The sequence below is a fragment of the Schistocerca piceifrons genome, chromosome 7, assembly GCF_021461385.2.
Source record: "Schistocerca piceifrons isolate TAMUIC-IGC-003096 chromosome 7, iqSchPice1.1, whole genome shotgun sequence".
In the NCBI taxonomy this organism is placed as follows: domain Eukaryota; kingdom Metazoa; phylum Arthropoda; class Insecta; order Orthoptera; family Acrididae; genus Schistocerca; species Schistocerca piceifrons.
In genome coordinates, this window is record NC_060144.1 from 524736903 (window position 1) to 524743911 (window position 7009).

A 7009-nucleotide genomic window follows, 5' to 3' on the forward strand; every position below is an offset into this window, starting at 1 on the left:
GATACCGCATCCTGTACCGATACTGTATCCTGTAACTAGCACCAGTGTATGAACATAAACTGGAGTGAGGGACGTATCTTCCATAGCTCTTTGGACCAGACAGCTGTATGAGTGACTTTCTATGTGAGGTTCTATGGGTATACGCGGCTAGTCAGATGCGTTGCTCCGACAGTTTGACTCATGACTGTTAAACGTTACCACTTTCTGGTTGCTTGGATTTCATTTCGCTCGCTCAGAGACAATGTTTCGTTGGGTGTCGTACTGTCGGGCTACGCGATGTCTACGTTCAAGCTGCAGTGTTTCCAGTGAGATCGCTTTTGGCACTAGCAACACATTTCAGTTACTCACGGCGTAGCTACGTATAATAAATTCTTTCACTTTTCTTTTTCGTTCTGACTGAAACTGGAACATAGATTTTTATGAATGGGCTTGAGTCTTGTGCCCAAGTGGATCGCGATATCCAAGCACTTTATCGGCATCCTTTCACATATTATACAGGGTGGTCAATTGATAGTGACCGGGCCAAATATCTCATGAAATAAGCAACAAACGAAAAAACTACAAAGAACGAAACTCGTCTAGCTTGAAGGGGGAAACCAGATGACGCTATGGTTGGCCCGCTATATGGCGCTGCCATAGGTCAAACGGATATCAACTGCGATTTTTTAAATAGGAAGCCCCATTTTTATTGCATATTCGTGTATTACGTAAAGAAATATGTATGTTTTAGTTGGACCACTTTTTCGCGTTGTGATAGATGGCGCTGTAATAGCCACAAACGTATAAGTACATTCCGCCAGTGCGGACGATATTTGCTTCATGATACATGTTAAAAAGGACCGTTTACCAATTGCGGAAAAGGTCGATATCGTGTTGATGTATGGCTATTGTGATCAAAATGCCCAACGGGCGTGTGCTATGTATGCTGCTCGGTATCCTGGACGACATCATCCAAGTGTCCGGACCGTTCCCCGGATAGTTACGTTATTTAAGGAAACAGGAAGTGTTCAGCAACATGTGAAACATCAACCACGACCTGCAACAAATGATGATGCCCAAGTAGGTGTTTTAGCTGCTGTCGCACCTAATCCCCACGTCCGTAGCAGACAAATTGCGCGAGAATCGCGAATCTCTAAACGTCGGTATTGAGAATGCTACATCAACATCGATTGCACCCGTACCATATTTCTATGCACAAGGAATTGCATGGCGACGACTTTGAACGTCGTGTGCAGTTCAGACAGATTTTTTGCACGCGTTCTATTAAGCGACGAAGCGTCATTCACCAACAGCGGTAATGTAAACCGGCATAATATGCACCATTGGGCAACGGAAAATCCACGATGGCTGCGACAAGTGGAACATCAGCGACCTTGGCGGTTTAATGTATGATGCGGCATCATGGGACGAAGGATAATTGGCCCCCATTTTATCGATGGCAATCTCAATGGTGCAATGTATGCTGATTTCCTACGTAATGTTCTATCGATGTTACTACAAGATGTTTCACTGCATTGTACTTCCAAAACGATGGATGTCCGGCACATAGGTTGCGTGCGGTTGAAGCGGTATTGAATAACATATTTCACGACAGGAAGATTGGTCGTCGAAGCACCATACCATGGCCCGCACGTTCACTGGATCTGACGTCCACGGATTTCTTTCTGTGGGGAAAGTTGAAGGATATTTGCTATCGTGATCCACCGACAACGCCTGACAACATGCGTCAGCGCATTGTCAATGCATGTGCGAGCGATACGGAAGGCGAACTACTCGCTGTTGAGAGGAATGTCGTTACACGTATTGCCAAATGGATTGAGGTTGACGGACATCATTTTGAGCATTTATCGCAGTAGTGTGGTATTTACAGGTAATCACGCTGTAACAGCATGCGTTCTCAGAAATGATAAGTTCACGTAGGTACATGTATCACATTGGAACAACCGAAATAAAATGTTCAAACGTACGTACGTTCTGTATTTTAATTTTAAAAACCTACCTAACTGTTCGATAAAATTGTGAGCCATATGTTTGTGACTTTTACAGGGCCATCTATCACTAAGCGAAAAAAGTGGTCCAACTAAAACATTCATATTTCTTTACGTACTACACGAATATGTTATAAAAAATCGGGGTACATACTTAAAAAAACGCAGTTGATATCCGTTTGACGTATGGCAGCACCATCTAGCGGGCCAACCATAGCGCCATCTGGTTCCCCTTTCAAGCTAGACAAGTTTCGTTCTTTTTAATTTTTTAGTTTGATCCTTATTTCGTGAGACATTTGGCCCGGTCACCATCAATGGACCACCCTGTATACACTCATGCTCAGAAGAAACATGACACTTTGAACGACTAGAGATAAGGCGTTCATATTTACAGGACACGTATATTAGTATGTTCTGTAGAAATGGTTAGCATTGGAACCACGTCGGCCCGGGGTTCAGGGTCAACATCGATATCGCCACGCAACGCCACCTGCCGGTGAAATGTGGCTGCGACTCTCGTTGTCGCTGTAAGCCGAAGGTAAGGGGTCAGTGCAGAATCAGTGAGTTTGAAAGAGGGCGCATTATTGGCTTGACAGAATGTAATGCGTCCATTCGAGAAACTGCTGCTCGTGTGGGACGAAGTGTTTCAGCAGGGCAACAGGTGTGTGCAGAATGGTTCACAGAAGGCCGCAGAACACGAAGGGATGGGTCAGGTCGCACCACCCAGACGGCCCCCCCCCCCCCCCCCCCCCCGAGAAGATCGACATCTCATCCGACTAGCACTGCAGGACAGATCTACGTCCTCCTCGGCTCTGGTGCAACAGTGAAACAGTGCAACCCACTGCACATTATCAGGGGTGGCAGTCCGTCTCCGTCCCCGCTTATTACGGCATCGGTAATGTTGGCGTCGTCCGCTCCTCCGCCTGCCTTTGACGGATGTGCAGAAACGTGCTAGACGTCAGTGGTGTATGGAATGACGTCTCTGGGGACAGGAATGTCATCACACGGTGTTTCCAGATGAATCCGTGTCCTGTTTGTTTGAAAATGATGACCACAGTTTGGTTCGACGCAGCAGGAGCAGCGGCATCACAGGGCATTCGCACAAGATATTTTATTTGTTTATTCCTATCTCTCATATGCAGTTTATAAATTCAGGTATATAACAGTAGTACATGGATATAACAAGAGCACGAAAATAAAAAAAACTACATACAAAACTAACTAAATGGCAATATCAAAGTTCCTAATCCATATAACTGCTTTCATGAGGTCACTCCAACTCCTCTGATGGGAACGTGATGATGATGATGATGATGTTTGGTTTGTGGGGCGCTCAACTGCGCGGTTATCAGCACCCGTAGAATGTCCCAACCTCTGCTCAGCCCAGTCTCGCCACTTTCACGAATGATGATGAAATGATGAGGACAACACAAACATCCAGTCATCTCGAGGCAGGTGAAAATCCCTGACCCCGCAGGGAATCGACCCCGGGACCCGTGCTCGGGAAGCGAGAACGCGACCTCGAGACCACGAGCTGCCGACTGACAGGAACGTGTAATGGTTCTTTATTTGCGAAACCATTACCACCCGCCAACCTTATTTTTCGATACAGTAGATTAATGAATATTTTTCTACATAATGTCTCATTTTTCCGTCTATTCAAATTTGGTTTCATTTTTATATGTATGTACGTCGATATTTTGAGATGTTGAAATCGATATAATATCTAGTGTGAATATCTTTGTACATATTGTTATCTTTGATGCTGGCGTGTGACTTTTGGCGCGGAAGCGTACAGAGTAATCAAGTTTTTGTGTTGAATATGAACAGTCTTGAATTTGTGTTGGAAATGAAAATATGAGTCTGAGTTGTGGACAATGAAAAATGTTGTGAGTATGAAATGATAATTAAATAGACACCCTAGCTGCAAGCAGGCGTTGATACACTTCATTGGGGACATGTTGAAAATGTGTGCCCCGACCGGGACTCCAACCCGGGATCTCCTGCTTACATGGCAGACGCTCTATCCATCTGAGCCACCGCGGGCACAGAGGATAGTGCGTCTGGAGGGACTTATCCCTTGCACGCTCCCCGTGAGACCCACATTCCCAACATGTCCACAACACTACATTCGTAGTGCGCCTAATAGATGTTTGCCCATCATACTCATTACTCGTGGCAGATTAATCTACGAAGTCCCGTACGAGTTCGGGCATAGCGTGTGCGTTCGCACAAGAAGGTCAAAGGCCAGGAACCCGTATTTTTAACTATATATGACGGTAGTATCTGTTCCCGAAAGAACAGTTACCGTGGATGACCATGCAGCTTTGCTAGAAATGAAATGATAATTAAATAGACACCCTAGCTGCAAGCAGGCGTTGATACACTTCATTGGGGACATGTTGAAAATGTGTGCCCAGACCGGGACTCGAACCCGGGATCTCCTGCTTACATGGCAGGCGAACGAAGTGTATCACACACAAACTTAATGGCTTGTACCTCTTCTTTCTTCAGGTTGCAAGCTGGTGGTTTTGCTCGGCGCAGTATCCTGGCTGTTTCAGTGCGTATTGCCTCTGCCCTTTCACAAGGAAGGTTCCGAATGGCTGCTTCGGTGTTGGCAATGATGTCCTCCATAGGTATAGTTCTCGGGATGACAGCGAAATTCCCTCCTTTTTGAAGAACAGACACTTCCTCTTCGGTCAATTGTCGTTCAGTGAGGTTTTCAAACCGACAAGAAAGATCAAAAAGTGTCTTAGATCGGCGAAGGAGAAAAGAGACCCACTTGCAATGTCGGGAATATACCGTATACCATGCACATGCGGAAAAGTTTATGTCGGAATGACTGGACGATCAATTAACACCAGGATCAAAGAGCATAAGCGACATTGCAGGTTGGGGCAGGTGGAGAAATCGGCCGTGGCAGAGCACGCACTGAATGAGACCGACCACGTAATACAATTCGCCGACACGGAAATTCTGGCTGTAGAGAAGCACTATCACACGCGCTTGTTCAGAGAAGCTGTAGAAATCCAAAAACACTCGAACAGTTTCAACAAGAAAGAGGAAAGCCTTAAGGTAAACGAATCTTGGCTGCCCGTACTTCAGCGAACGACCGTCGTAGGTAGAAAGAGGAGAACCGCACCGGAAATGACCGCGGAGAAGCCCTCGGACGTTGGCGCGCCAGGTACATATAGTCTGCGGCCGCGAGCTCGCCTCCAGTTCACCACCGGCAATGGAGGGTGAAGCTTTGACAATGCCAGCCACTCGTGCTGGCGAAACGTCAGAAAAATCATTAGATGAACGTCGGCCGAAGAACCCGAGACAGAAGCCAATAGGCAGTTTGTCAGTTTAAATTTTACCTCAGTCTCCTACAAAACCTATATAATTCAATTAAAAAAAGAAAAAACAAAAAAAGAAGGAAATGAACAGTGAAATGTTTTGTGAAATGATTTGTCTAAAAGTAAGACATGGAACAGATTAGAAAAAAAAACTGATGCGCCTTTGAATGATGTTCGAAATCATGCCCATCATACGAGGTCCAGCATTCTCTTTCTTCGTATTTGAAGGCACCTCTATTGAAAATTTATGAGACTGAAGACTTCTTTGAACTTCTTTACACCTTCGTGCATAGATGATAGAAGTATGATATGGCCATAAGGCAACAGGTTGCATGGTCTACATAATCCACGAGACAAATACTCTCTAGTACTCTTCAACATTGTAAGATTCTAACTTAAAGATTGAGCTTTAAATTTTCATTCGGGACCTCAGTTGCTGTTCTTGACTTAGAGGCACATGAAATGTTTCGCTAATCTATTTTACATTTTACCTTTAGAGAAATCATTTCGCATAACATTTTACCGTTTTTTTAAATTTTTGTTTCAAGTTTTCTACACAAAATTTTCTGTTTTTGACGTCTTTTGTTTTTCTATCCACGTCTGGTCTCGAAATGTTCTGAATTTAGTACTTTATTCGAAAGAAGCCATTTTGTGCGATAAACAGCAAGGTCTTGAAGAGGTGAACTTTTTGGCATCTCATTCGCCTTCTTAGTGCCTTCTGTGCTCAATAAGTCTTGAATTTAGTACTTGATTCGAAGGTAACCTTTTTGACAAATATCACGCCAAGGCAACTTTGTAATACATGAACTTTTTGACACTTCAGTCGCATAGCTAGCAGTAACTGCTCTCAAACATTTCAATTTTTTCCGCAAATAACTAATTACCCATTTTTCGATATCCCACTCTCCTTTTGGCTATGAAACTTTCTGACAAATATTTGCCCATAAACCATTAACCAAGCTTTTATTAACTACAATAATCACCTTCAAGGAATTAATTATTTTTTTTTCAAAACTAGACCTCATTTTGTGTAGTTTGATGCCTCATCCTTCCATTTTCCACTCTCGTCTACGAAAACAGGGAGAAAAGTATATTGAGTAATTTTACTCCGAACAGTAACTAAGCTTTTTTAACTACCGTGACTACTTTCGAGCAATTAAATATATATTTACAAAAGTAGACCTTATTGCTGCTTAATTTGACACCCCATTTATCGATTTTCCACTCTTAGTTCGGATGTAATTTCGGACAGAAACCAATTATATAATTTATAGGGAATCTCGGTTTCGCTCTGTTCAAACATTTGAAAAAAAATTCTGAAATTCACTTATGGTGTAGATGGTAGATGTATCTAAGCAGTCATGTGTATACGTAGCCGAGTGTTCAATCTCTGATATATTCCCTTATTTGACAAACAGAAGGCACAGCGCTTTACCAAGTAGAAATGGTCGACACAGTGGGAGCCTACAGTGCAAGTATAGCGACCACTGGTGTATTGTTCGCGGGTGTATTGCAGCTCGTACGCTGCCGAGTCCCAACTAATTTCAATAGGACTATGAAACGCACTTCAAGAAAGTGACAAAACGCGTTGATCTAATGGTGGTCTACCTTAAAAAGTAAATACGTTTTTTACTTACTGTCAGATCGAGAAATTCTGACCGTGTCCTTGTATTTAGCTAGAAC